General features: G+C 28.5%; 1 protein-coding gene across 1 annotated transcript in view; it reads left to right on the top strand.

The window, feature by feature from the left end:
• Positions 1 to 41: 41 nt before the first annotated feature.
• The window catches only part of LOC129991144 (poly(A) RNA polymerase GLD2-like), a 55009-nt gene continuing 40389 nt past the window's right edge, over positions 42 to 14661 (top strand). The window contains exon 1 of the mRNA XM_056098209.1: positions 42 to 118. The gene's annotated coding sequence lies outside the window, so the exon portion shown is untranslated. The remainder of the gene's footprint in view (positions 119 to 14661) is intronic.

Raw genomic sequence — 14661 nt, 5'->3', positions numbered from 1 at the left:
ATAAATGTATCTCAAAAATAAATGCTTGAAAGAGAATAATAGTTATCGGAAAAGTGATATCAACATTCTAAGTGGCAACAAAAGTTTTGGAAAGTCATAAACTACGCATAAAATAACGGTAAGTAAATCTTCGCATTAATATTATCTAATATTCCTGTAGCATAATATCTTATTATTAACTCGAAAATAAATAGCTTTAAAGTTATTACTTTATTTAATTCAATCGTAAAAGCGTTTGTGGAGTGGATTCAATTTAAGTGATCAGAAATTATTCTTTTATCCTTTTCGCCAAATATTGTTAAATGCACACTTTGTAAATTTCTTCATAATTTCAGTTTGGGAACTTGAAATCGCATTCTTAAAAAATTAAAAATAATGAATGAATGTAAGCAATGTGTGTGTGTGTGTTTAGAATTTTTAGATGAAAATAGTTATTTCATACAATGAATTATAATTACAAGTTGAACTTTCGAAATATATAACTTTTTATTCTATTAATAATTTAGAAAAGGAAAATTAATTAACAAGAGACTCGAACACTTGTGATGGATGGAATAGAGTGGGTCGAGATTAGATTTGCAAGATAAACAGCATAATGGAGTAGATCCCTAGGTAGTAAATTTAAAAACTTAACCTGATGTGCTTTTTATTTCTAGATTAAAATAAGAGAAGCATTTTCTTCAGTGTAAACGAATCCCATTAGACTGCCATATGTACAACATTCTATTAATCAAGAAATATTGAAATGAAAAAAATTTTAAACCTTATCAAAAACCGTTACGCAGGAATGGAATATTTTAATGAAATCCTGAAATCTGTTGCTCTTTAACATCTGTTTTTTTGTCTAAAAGCTCACTAATTTTTTTTTTTTTTTTTTTACTGAGAAACAAGAATAAATTGTTTTAAAATCATTCTATTAAAAATTGAAGCTTCTATTTATTTCAAAAAACGTTTTATGATAGAATATCAAAAAATGTTTTTTGAAATAAATAGAAAATTATTTATTTCAAAATTAATTCTTTAATAAATTTATTAACTAAACCTTTAACACTAACTAATTCTTTAATAAATTTATTAACTAAACTAAAAATAAATAAATTCATTAAAAGCTCTGCGCATCACAATCTTTATCATCGAGGTTATCGAAAAAAATAATTACTGAACAGTAAGTCTTTGCTTCGTACCGAACAGGCACACAGCAAAGAAACTATCCTTTATGTTGAACGAGGTTGCAAGAGAAAGTCAGAAAAAAATGTAAACAATCTCCTTAAAGAACTTTAAAATTGCTCAAGGTCATAAAATGCTTCTCTCAGTTTCTAGAAACAGACAAAAAATCTTTTGTTGTTCAAATAATTTTCAAAACTATAAAACGGTTTTCTTTAAATTGAAAAATTATTTCTTAAAAAACTACTCCGGAATAAATTTTTTATAGAAAAATTGACGAGGAGGAGGGGGACTGGTATACAAATCATTAATTAACGATCAAAGGCCATTTTAGCAACAATAAAAGAATGTAATATTTTATTCTACATATCGACGAGTTTTATATAAATATGATAACATCCTTTAAAAAAACATGAAAATTTATATCTCAGGTCGATTTTAATTTTTCTTTCTTTAAATTTTTACTGAGAATTAGTTGATTGCGAAATTGTGAAAACTACGTTTGCTGTTAGAAAAATGCAATTCTTCTTTAAATAGACTTAAAATCCTCTTTTCATTCACAAATTCGAAGATAAATTATTTTGCATTCCTTATAGTTCACACTACTGTTTTAAATATAAATCTCTAAATAATAATCGTAAATATAAATCTCTTCTCGAACCACAAAGATTACATTATTGATAAGATTAGTCGATAAGCGATAATGATTGATTCTAATGACAAACGAATAAATGAAAGACAAACGAACAAATGAAAACTTAAAATGAATAGCATAAAAAAAATTAATCGAGGGAATCGACAATAACAATCTAATCACAAAAATAATGTAAAATTTATGAAGATCTGAATGAAACACAAGCAAATTTTTTTGTCAGTATTCAAAATAAGTTTTGATATGATGAGGAGGAAGATACAGGTAAAAAACATGAGAGGATCATTGGTTCGGTGTAATGACGAACCGTGGAGAGCATCAGCCAGGCTCAAGTATTGTCTTCGTGAGCTGATCACGATTCCAAAGTATAAATTCCTTTTTCTTTAGAGTAACTGTAACGAGCTTCCCTATCCAATAATTTAATTTAAATGCTACCGTATTTGTGAAAACATATATTTATTCACTATATGATCAAAAAATAAAATGCGCAGTATAAAAACTAATTATTTCAATATATAATTGTTATTGCAGATATTAGGAAGTCAATTACTTGACATTTAGATACTGAGATTTAAAGGTAAATTTATGTTATGTAACATTTGTACATAATGCAAACAATTACGAATAGATTTATGTACTCATTTTTGATTGAGGCTTTATCGAAAAATGCACTCGTTTTGAATTTATTTTATTTTTCATAAATCTGACAATGATTGTTCTATATAGTATACTGAATTCATCCATTTCTTAAAGATTTCTTCGTAAGTGGAATAGTACTGAAATTACCTAAAACTACGATCGTTAAAATTCAAAGCATTAAATCATTTTGTAGTTAGTTTTTCTTATACTCGGACAGCCGCACAAAAGAAACTCAGACTGGATTTTTATCAAATTGGATTGAAATTTGAGAGACATTTACAAATTTTATGTCAAGTCCATCTAAAAAGCGTTTTTGAGTTGTCTTGTTTCCAGAGAGACAAACATAATTAAAACTATTTTTCCCAGACTCTTGGAGGTGTGAAACGTGAAAATTCCTCAAAATATAGAATTAGACTTGTTTGAAAATTTTAAAATTTTCTCTTTAAATGGGAAAATGAAAAAAAATTTCAGAAAAAAAATATGAGAAAGTAAAGAATCGACGACAGTGATCTCCCAGAAACGTTCTTGCATATTTTTTAATAAATGTGTTATCACCCGCAAATTGCGGCTATAGGCCTGTCACGAATGCCTAGGAGAGCATTCACGAACAATAGTTACGAAATATTGATCTTTGTCGTGAATTCAGCAATTTTATTGAAGCTAACATGTGATATTTGGAGTTTTTTGAACGATTAATCCTTTGCATTTAGCAATAGATACCCGAAAATCTAGTTTGTGTTTCAGATGTGTTTTTAGACGTTTGGAATTAAAATTTGACATAGAAAACTACAATTGTAGTCATAAAATCACATGCCAAATTTCATATGTTTAAGTCACTGCGACTTTGAGTTATTGCGTTTACTTGCTTCTGAAAAAAGTCAACTCTGGTGGATTTGGTGCGTCAAGAGGAACCTAATAAATATCTTCAAGTTTAAAATGTTAAATCTGTATACCAAATTTTATCCATCTAACTCTCTTTTTGTATCTATCATGTTAACTTATATTGGGACAGCCAGACAGACAGATTTCCTCTGAATGAATCTCACAAAATTTGATAGAAATCTCCGAACTTGGTGCAGAGATCATATACCAAATTTCTTGAGTTTAGCTCAAAACATTTTTTAGTTATCTTTGTCACTGATAGACGGATAGACTGACAATGTGTTTTTCGTACTTGTGGAGCTTTAAAATGAAAAGATTCGTCAAAATCTCGAAAGATAATTTTTTGACGATTAAAATACTTTTTCTTCGTATACGTGAAAATAAGACGATGGAAAGGTATATAGAACTAAATAAATAAAACTTTGTACGCTGATTCATAATCTGAATTATAGGTTTTGCCAAATTTTGAACGTAATTTATCAAAGAGCTGTGCGCACTGTCATTTTGTATTTTCGTATTCAAGTAAGCGCAATAATTAAAAAACGACTGAAATTTATGAAATTTTGTGCACAGTTTTAATTTTTAAAGTGTAGATTTTAAACTAATCCTTCAAAGGACTGATTGTCTGCTAAGGCCGTACTTCACATTCATGCAAACATGATAATTAAAAACTCAATAATAAAAAAAGAATTAGTATGTTATTACTAAAATTGTAATGTTGTAACAAATTCTTGGCTTCAATCGGTCGAAAAAAGGTTGCAAAGATTCATTCCTGATTTTCTTTTTCTGTACTAAAAAAAGAACATAATTCTCTTGAGCGGAACACTGAAAATAAATATCTGTGCACTCGAAGCATTAACGGCCTAAAACCAAGAATTCGAAATTTTATGCGGGGAGGGGGGAGGAGGAAATAACTTCTTTATTAGAAAATATGCACAAAAGTTTCGAGAAGATCATTTTCAATGGTTGTATTTAATAAATGGCATAAGCGCACTAATGCTTTTTTTTTTCATGAAATCAGAGGCATTTAAACCCCCATCCTGCTGCCTCGGTTAATACGCCACTGTGCGTTCATTATGTTAATTTGGAAAATGTGACATAGAATAGTAGTGTCATTTAGGTTATTTCAGATGCAGTTTAAAATGAATTAAATCATTTTGTTAGTGCCTTAAAGAGAACGAAACATAAGATGAAGACGTTTCTTGTTGATGAGGAAACAGATAATCTTACATTTCAGTAAAGGAACATAATTTTAATATTTTCCTTTGTAGAAGTACCTACGGGTTCTGACCCCTCATACAAGTGTAATGGGAAAATTTTTCGTTTGCAAAAGTCTGAAAACAAAAACTTTTGTTTAATTTTTACACACTTCTGTTTAATCTCACTTGTCTGAAGTTTGTAACCAATTTTTCATTCATTTCCTCAAGTTATAGAGTTTATACCCTCGTATATTCAAAAGGGTTTTAATATTTTTCAAGACTTAATAATAAACTATTAGTTATTAACCCTCCAAGCGCCGGAGACGTGTTTTTCTGCAAAGCAATTTCATTTCAAGGCGGACGGATTCGATTTATATTCTGTTTCACCTTGGTTTCATTGAGAAATATGGCAAACATGAAACCGTTTAATTTGGAACATTCGATTCTTACACTTTCGAGCATACACTTACACTTTGTGGCATTCATAATTTAAAAAAAAAAAATGCACCTATCTGTTAACTCTGATATTTACAAAAGATAGATTCTAAGATATATTGTGTTGAAGCACTGAAAAGTGTTTTCTTGCCAAAAGTGACTTTTGTTTCAAAAACAAAACCATATTAAAAGTGACAAATCACTTTTGATTCAAAATAGACATAAAGATATTAAGACAAAATCTTTTTAAAAAACAAAACTATATTTAAAATAAAAATAAGCGGACAATTCATTATTTTTGCAAAAGCGTTTTGATTTATTTCATGGCAATATTTAGATGACTTAGTCCCTTAAATAAAAATAAATAACTAAAACTGCTGTGGGCGAAATACAGTTAATATCGCTTCATATCTCATTAAAAATTGATTCTATCAGTTTGAATTTTTTTTTTTTTTTTAATTTAGTGAAAAATTCCTTTCCCTTCCTTTCAATTATATTTGAAAAAAAAAAATCCTTTCAATTTTGAGCTCAAAATTAAAAGATGCTGCTGTTTTTAAATGTAAACCTTAAAATGATATTTTCAATTTTTTAGCTTGACATAAATGATATTGTCAAAGAATGATCGAGATATATACTCCTCTATAAAATGAAAACGACATTAATTGGTGAGACTTCATAATTACGATGTAAAATTTTCATCATTCAGTGTAAAAGATACCTTAAATTAAGTCCCTAGAAAAAAATATTTTTGATGAAAAGACAACTTGTAGCATAGTGTCTTTTGTAAAAATGTCGGAATAAAGTAATATATGTAATAATCAATTTAATTACAAAAATTTTAGTTTAAAAATTTCAGACCACTAATGGAAAATAATTTTTCCCTTTTCAAGATGTGGTAGTTTTTCGAAAAACGAATTCGGATCTCAGTTTAGTTTGGAACTGCATATTGCTAATACGGAAAAGAAAAAAAGTTAGGGATTGAAGAGTGGTGGGGCGGGGGGGGAGGGGAGTGGTCAGTTAGTAAGATAAGATAAGATAGCCAGATAGATTACATTCCAGGCTCCCCACTGGGGTAATTGGACCCCGCAGCTGGGAAGTAAGGGGATGAAAAATGATTATTTCTTTTTCGAAAACTTTCTCGTGTGAAGCTGACATTTTTTGAAGTAATCTTTTGACGAATAGAGATAAATTTTTCAGAAACCATACTCAGAATAACTAGGCGCTCTGAGGGTTAATATATAAATTAAATTTCTATTCCACGCAACGCCACTTGATACTGAATTTTAGAAACTGCTCATTTACAAATTTCGTAATATTTATAATTAAATCTACAAATAAGAAATTCTTCGTACAACTTCGTATTCTTCTACAAACATCTGTTTTTTAGTATTATATACTAATAAAAGTAAGATCTTTAAAACTGCATTAGTATATATATTTGCAATTAATATTAGAAAGTGATTCTAAAATCTGTCACTTTTAAGACAATTAAGATTTAGAAACAACTGTTTGAAATTAATCTTTCTTTTCTCGTTTAACTTTGAACAATTTTCTTTGAAGTTTTTATTTCCATGTATCACATCACTGATTAATCGAAATAGCAAAAATGATTTCCATATGAAAATGAGGTAATGGATAAATTCTTTTGTTCCAAGATTTGTCGCCAAGGTGAAAAAATTAAGAAACTCCTCATTGGATGCCATTTCATATTCCCTACTTCTACACGCATTCAGAGTTTGGACCAAAAGAAAACAGCAAATGCATCAGATTTCAAATCCCACCTGAAAGTATTCCAATAATTAATTTATGATATTTCAGTTAAAGCCTGGAATAGTAATAAGAGTGATCAATGACTACAAATGTTCGTCTGACCGATCTCTCCCCCCCCCATATACTATATAAAGAGAACATGTGAGGATTATATTGTGGTTCTGAATAGGGCACATGTTTCCTGGAAAAGATATCATTATGATTGCTGTTACCCTGGGAGGAGGAAGAGATTTTGAACTTAGAATACAACAGCACATCTGCACAATGGGATAGGGGTTGCATGGTTTTTCCTTTCTGCACATTTCTGTATCTGATAAGAACCAGTTCTATAAGAGGTTACAACAATTTAAACGTTATCTAAAAGTGCGAGATTTGACGAAATTTAGCATGATGTTTAACGAAATTTTGAATTCTTAATGACACGTTCTTTAATAAATTTCATGCGTTTTAATACAATGAGAATATTTTCCACTTTGTCTTTTAGGAAAAATGAATTACTTTTCAATGAATTTATTCAAAAATGTATTATGTATTCTGATGATGATTAGGTGTGTGGCAAAAGTGGCGTTGCACCAATAAAAATCTCATAATTAAAATAAAAAACAGAATTTAAATAGCTATCAAAGGACTAGCTATTCTAAAAAAAAAAATTTCAGATGCGTGTGTACTAAAAACAATGTATGATAAAAATTAAGGACGAATGATATTTCTTCTCATATAAGTACTGTATCCACTTCGAAACAATTATCAATTCTTCCATATTTTAGATAACAAATGCATTACTTTACATAAATATAACGCTTTGTATTAAAGGAAAGGATTTTGGTTTCGTCAGCTTTTGCTTTATTTCTTCTTGATTAATTTGTTTAATTCAATAAGTTTGAACACTGAAATACTTGTTACTTAAATATAGGCACTTAAAAAAACTCATTTCTTAAATTTGAAGTACAATTAAATGAAGTAGTGATATTGGAATGATTTCTAAATAGGGATTAGTTTCAAAGGCAATTCATGAAACGCCGTAATTAGAAATCTTCTAAGTACGGATGTTACGTTTTCATGAGATGGCCTGTTTTATCAATTTCCAAAAAAAATCAGTCTCCAGAGTAGAAGCGCTATTACAAATTTAAACCTTTCTGATTATCATCTAGATTTAATTTCAATGTTGTTGCATTTTATAAAATTTGTACTCTATAAGGATAAAATATTTGTTCGTTATTTAACTTTTCATTTTGTTTATGAAATAATGAAAGTACAGAATGCATTAAAAGAGAGAGCCTACTTATACAGAAATATATTAATATTTCGCAAACTAATAATTTGCTGCTGCGAAAATCTGCAAGGGATGTTAGCTGAGTTCAAATATAATTTTTTTCTAGATGTTCTATTAAATTATAACCGAAATTTACTTCTGAAAAATAAAACAGAATAAAAAAAAAAGTGATTTAAACATTAATGTATGTAGTATATATTCTTCAGAAATTCAAAAAAATTTTTAAGATCATTTTTGCGTGTAAAATAAGTCGTCAAAACCCGTAACGAATGAAGCTCTGGTAATGCATTCTTCAACAATATACATATACACTTTTACTATAAGTTTTTACTCATAAACTATGCTTTTTCCCTAGAAGGTTTACAAAACAAGAGACCTGATGAATTTACACAGAATTTAATCACTCGCTTTCCATATTTCAAACAATGTAATTATTTTCTATTTCAGAAGAATTCAGGACCGAATTAAACTTCCCAGAGATTTGAATAATGCACATCTGTAGACCCCTTTTTCCCTCCAAATGTTTAAAACCCAATATTTTCTTATCGATTTTAATTTAATTTTTATTCTGTAGTTTAAGTAGCAAATTTTCACAAACTGTAATCGCAAGTCCTTTTCTAAAAAGTCGATTTCAATATCTCACGTGTAAAAAAGTGCTCAGTTAAAATTTAAAAGTAACTTTAGGCAAAATAGTGATAAAAAAAAAGACTTTTCTTTTTAATACACTCTAAAAAATATTATAAAAAGAGGGAAAGTTAAGAAGCATCTAATTTTTTAGACTTTATAAAGGAGCGTAATAAATAACTTGTAAATAGTAATTAGGAATATCACTAGAAAAAAGTTTCAAAATTAATTTATGCAATATTTGATTTTGATTTGAATAAGTTCAATTGCAGACCTCTATCATTAAAGGAAACTATAAAATTAAATACTTTTCAAAATAAAGCTAAAAAATTTCGAGAGCTCAGGGGGCCCCTTGGCTATTGCCAACTTTGCCTATTTGATAATTCGGCTCTTTTTTCCCTCTTTATTAGAATTATTTAAATAATCTCTTTGGCCTGTTGACATAAAAGCTCCCGTATTGTAGATTCAAATCTCTTGGGAATTTAATTATAATATAAATGGCTTTACGTATACATTTCAATATGTCCATTAATTCGAATGTTCTTCAGCAATTTTTTTTTTTTTTTTTTTTTTTTTTTTGTGAAAACTATGTACATACTGCGGACATTTTGCTATGGAAAAAGTTTAGTTGATTACGCAATGAGCCCACATGTCGCAGAACTCCAATCGAAATCAATATAAAAGATTCAGATTAAAAGAAATCATCGAGATCAACATATATAAAATTTCAAGAAGAGCAATTGAATTTTGAGCATTAGTCTCTTTACTGAAAGAAATAATGTCAGACTTATGTAATGTCATTGCAGGAGAAAATGTTGCTGTAACATTAAAAAAATTCAAAAAAATATTTTTTTTTTTCTCACAGTTATGTGAATGAACATTTGCTTCTTTTTATGTAATTTACTTTCAATCATAATACGAGAAATCTTAATTAAATCTTCAGAATATTTTTGTTATAAACATTTGTAATCGTGTTATTAACATGAAAAGAGTGATTTTCTTATAATACACTTTAAATAAAAACATTGTGTTGTAATACTTTTGTAACAGCTGTAAATTTTCCCAACACAGGCTGAAATTTTGGTGATTTTGTATTAAATTTGAAGGAATATTTAACAAACGTTACTGTTTTAATGCTACTGTCCTTAATTACAGTCAAAGTAACATCTCACAAAGAATGTTCAAAATACTTAAAGTATAAAAATACCCTTATCATTGACAAGCATTCATTTATTATGAAATTAATAAATTATTAATACTAAATATACTTGGGTAAAAAAATGCTTACCCTCTTTTTTTATGAGTATACAAAATGAAGTAAATCAAAATAAATCCGGTTTACAATACATGCAAAAGCAATTATACGTAAAGATTCTTTAGTATTTAATGAATTTCTTTAACATAGAATAATCTATTATTTAATGTTGATTGCACATGACACATAGCATGACACAAAGATATTACAGATATAGAGTTACAAAATTTCAGTAAAATATATTTGGGAAGAAGAAATGTGCGATTCAGTGCAACCCAAAAATATTAACGCACAAAAAGAATGCTATATCTAATGTAAATTATCATACAAGAGAAGAAAAGATTACATTAAGAATCTCTTACATAAAAAAAAAAAATTCATTAATTTTATTGTTCCATCAGTCTTTAAATTGGACGCCTTTATACTGTTAACCAGCAATAGTAGTCTCCTCAAAAGTTTCTCGCATACTCTGTAATAAAGTTGTTATTCCAGAGAAGACCGTGCATGGCAATGGCGTACAATAGTTACGAAATCTTAACCTTTGACGCGGATTTAGCATTTTTACTGAATCTATCGATCCATTCTTGACGAGTCATTAATACCCTACCCTTGTAGATAACTTGTTTAGGTCTATAGGAGCAAGCAGGTTAAATTTCGTGAAGATTGTACTTATCGTTTTGATTTTGAGGGTGTTCCATTACCTGGAACATTGCGCCACTAGAACTCTGGAAAGTGCGAATAAGTGAAGCATTGCAGTAAAGCTCGAAAATGAATAAAATCTCTATAATTTGAATAAAAAAAAAGGTTTATTTTAAACCTATGTAGAAAATTTAGCATGCTCCAAGTTGCACCGCAAGGAGGCATACTCAGATTCATTTTTGAAGGGCAATTTGTGAAGTATTTTTGGTGTTTCGGAAAAATTTAATTGATCTCCCCGTCGCCATTTTTAATACAATTAATTTACAAAAAAAATCTATAGTTATATTTAAAACAAAAAAAAAATAAGCTATAATATATGCAATTAAAAATATTTACACTATTATATAAAACGATCATTAGCGAAACTCAAAATAAAGAGCAGGAAACTCCGTCCAACTCTAAATAAAGATTGCAAACGCTGCAGATAAAAAAAAATGAAAGAAAGAAAAATCCCAGAACTTCAGATTCATAGTAAAGGTTTTTAATTTCCAAGAATCATGACCCTCTCAAACACTTTTCTTTGAAACGAGTTCATTTTTCACGAAAAAAGGAGAAGAGCAAGAAATGAAGACACGTGAGTTCTCTTTCCGGTATAGCGTCCCTTCGAGTAATACGATCGGTGCGGTGTTCCAGCTGAATGAACACCTAATTTTTTCTAAAGATTATACGTATGCTTTCTCAATGAAAAATTCATAGAGAAAGAAACAAAATAGAATAAATAATTTAAGATACATCTAACAAAATAACAGTAATTATTTTTCTAGCAATCACTTTTTACTGGAAAAAAAAATTAACAAATTTCCTTGAAAAAAATAAGTTTTTAAATAGCGGACTATATCTAATAGTTATGGATCGGCCTGGTTTAAATTGTCATCTATTATTCGAAAAGAAGTTTAAGAGTGACTTTTTAAACATTTTTTTTCCCCCTTCTCATTTAACGATTTTAGAAGCGAGTGAAATTAAGTGTTCATGCAGTGGAACCCTGCGCCGCAAAGATTAAATAGCATCCGTAAATCGAATTTCATCAAATGAGTGAAATAAAACTTTGACTCAAAAATACACTTGTGGTCACAAGATCACATACCAAATTTGATATATTTAAGACACTGCGACTTTGAGTTATCGAGTTTACATATTTCTAAAATCACAGACTGACAGACGGTCGATCCCTTGTTGTATTTGACTCAAAATATGATAGTTGTCTAGACTATAGACACTTATTCTGTGTATTGAATTATATCAATCTACTTCTCTTCGTTTTGTAGTTACCGTGTTAAATTATATTTGAAGAGCCGAACAGCAGACTTCCTCTGAGTGGATTTTGATAGGAATTTTGATATATACATTTTGATAGAAATCTACAAATTTGGTATAAAGATCGTATACCAAATTTCATCTGTCTAGCTCAAAACATTTCTTAGCAATCTTTGTCACAGATAGAGAAACATACCGACATTTTCCAAAATGTGTTTTCGTCAAAATATCGACTTCGAACTATACTACGTATACGAGGAATTAGTATACGAGGAATATGTATATATATATATATATATATATATATATATATATATAACACGCACACACAATGTTTTTTGTTTTGTTTTCATTATGCTTTGAACTTGTCTTTTTGTTTTTCTATCTATATCTTTATATATTCAAGTATCCTTTATACATTTAAAAAGCAGAAATATTTTAAATGGAGGCACTTTAAAATAAATTTCAGCATTGCTTGATCCTGAAGTTAAACCTTATTAGTAAATACAAAAGAAAAAAAAATCAAAACATTTATTACAAGTATACCTAATACTGAAACTTACTCAACATAGAAAATCTTCACATCCTAGTAACAATGATAGAAAGAAAGCCAAGATGAAATATTAGTAGCAACATTGAAAACGATTTTGAGTTTCTTTTCAACAATGAAATATATTGTTGCAGTATACGTTTAAAATATTTCAAAGAATTTACTAAATACAGAAAGAGGAAGCATATGATAAAAAAAATTTGATATCATTAAAAAGACAATTTGTAAAATTTCATGATGCTATAAAAACTTTTTTTCAATTGTAAAATTTTTGAAAGTTATCAAGGAAAAATGACAATATTGTGCTTAGTTTTCGCTTTATTATAATTCGAATAAAAAAATTTAAAAAAATTGCTCCAAAAAAGCACATTTTTACTTTCCAAAGTATATATTTCCCAAATATGATAGATTTAAGTCGAACTATCTGGTTCGTACAGCACCAGCGCATATACACACAAACAAACAAAAGTTTTTTTTTTTTTTTTTTTTTTTTTTTTTTTTTCCCATATATTTAAGAACGAAATTTTGTGACAATATCAATACCTTTTCTCTCCAAACTTTCTTCTAATAGCTAATAGGTTTTCAGTAAACCTGAACTAATCCTTCTCTAGCCTCTATTTTTCAATTTGATTTATTGGACGTTTGTGGTTCGATATGTCGAAATATCCGATAAGAAGAGTCTCACTACCAGGTGGGAACTAGTAAATAGACAATTATAATAGGCCTCCCACAAACATATCCGTATTCCCCTTTCTTTCCAAAGTGACACACAACCTATGGGGTTTAAGCAACCTATGGGTTGTGTTTTGTTCCGGATTTCTTTGGGAAGGGTTGTGTGTCACTTGCTCTGAGTCGCATTTACTTTAAGTCATTAAATAGTGTCATGAGAAGATAGACGATGCTTTCCTTTGAAAGCATCGTCTATCTTCTCATGACACTATTAATGACGATTGTTAAATAGGACTGTGAGGTTGAGTGGCGGAAAAGCTGAACCTGACCATACTGAACCAAAAGGCGATTGTTGGAAATAACCTTTCCGATTTCGACCACCCCTAGTGGTTATTGATCATCTATCCTCTTCATCGTAACCAGGTTGCTTTTTTGTGGTTTTACCACGTCTGAACTCTAGAAAAAGCTTTTTATCGCAGTTTTTTTTTTCCCTGAAACATTAGTTTACTAATTCTGTAGGAGAAAATATTGAATTAAATATTATGGCATTAAATAAATTGTAAATAGCATAACTGCTATTTTGTTATTTAACACATTAAACAAAATATTGTCAATTTTTCAATTATGTTTGTAATTAAATAAATTTATCGAGCATTTCTGAAGCTGTAAATTTAATTCTTTTAAAGCTTGAACACATCATTGTGAATTTTATTTTGTTATTCTTCTAACTCATCAATTTTGATAAAATGTGACGATTTATATATCATGCATAAAGATCCTAATTGTTTATATTTCCTTTTTAAAAATATTCCCATTTCTTTTTGCACAACAACAGATAACAATCACCAGCTGTTTTGTAGATTAAAATATTTTTGAATTTTTTAGTATTAATAAATTGCGCTCACAGAAATCGAATATAATTTTTATTCCTAACATAGTTCGAACGGTTTTTAATATAATTTCTAGTAACGTTTTTCTATTCTTTTGTTGATTCTCACAATTGATAGTGACTTTTTATTTTTTTGCTCAGAATTTCAATTACTCATTGCAGTGTAGTATTTTTGAAAACTGTGCTCAGCTTTGCAGACAATCAATAACTGAATTATAATAAAAAATTGTTTTTCTGCAGAAATTTAAAAAAAAAATTATTTTTTTGCAAAATTAAAATTCTGCAGAAAAAGAAATACGTAGGTGATCACCAGATTTAAGACAATTAATTTTTAAAAAGTAAGATTAGATATGGTTTACTTAGAATTCGACACATAAGATTACATTGCGATAATATTACGCTGAAAAGCAGTAAGCAAAAAACTTAAAAAAAAAAAAAAAAAAAAAAAAAAACTTAAAACAATATATTTGGCATTCTAAATGATCAGCATTCGTTATTAAATACAAGTATTTTTACAAGCAGCTGATTTAGATTATCTTTCAGAAATGCTTAAAATTAAATCTAGAATTCCTGACTTTTTTATACAGCTACTTTATTTCATTTCAATACAAATCTTTCTGGAATAATTTAAGTGTCTAATAAATTTTCAGTGTTTTGAAATGAAGGTATAAAGATTTTAATATTTCTCTTCTGATATAGAAGAACTG

Source organism: Argiope bruennichi, chromosome 2 (assembly GCF_947563725.1).
Source record: "Argiope bruennichi chromosome 2, qqArgBrue1.1, whole genome shotgun sequence".
In the NCBI taxonomy this organism is placed as follows: domain Eukaryota; kingdom Metazoa; phylum Arthropoda; class Arachnida; order Araneae; family Araneidae; genus Argiope; species Argiope bruennichi.
The sequence above is the reverse complement of the archived record's forward strand: the minus strand, read 5'-3'. Positions and strand labels throughout refer to the sequence as shown.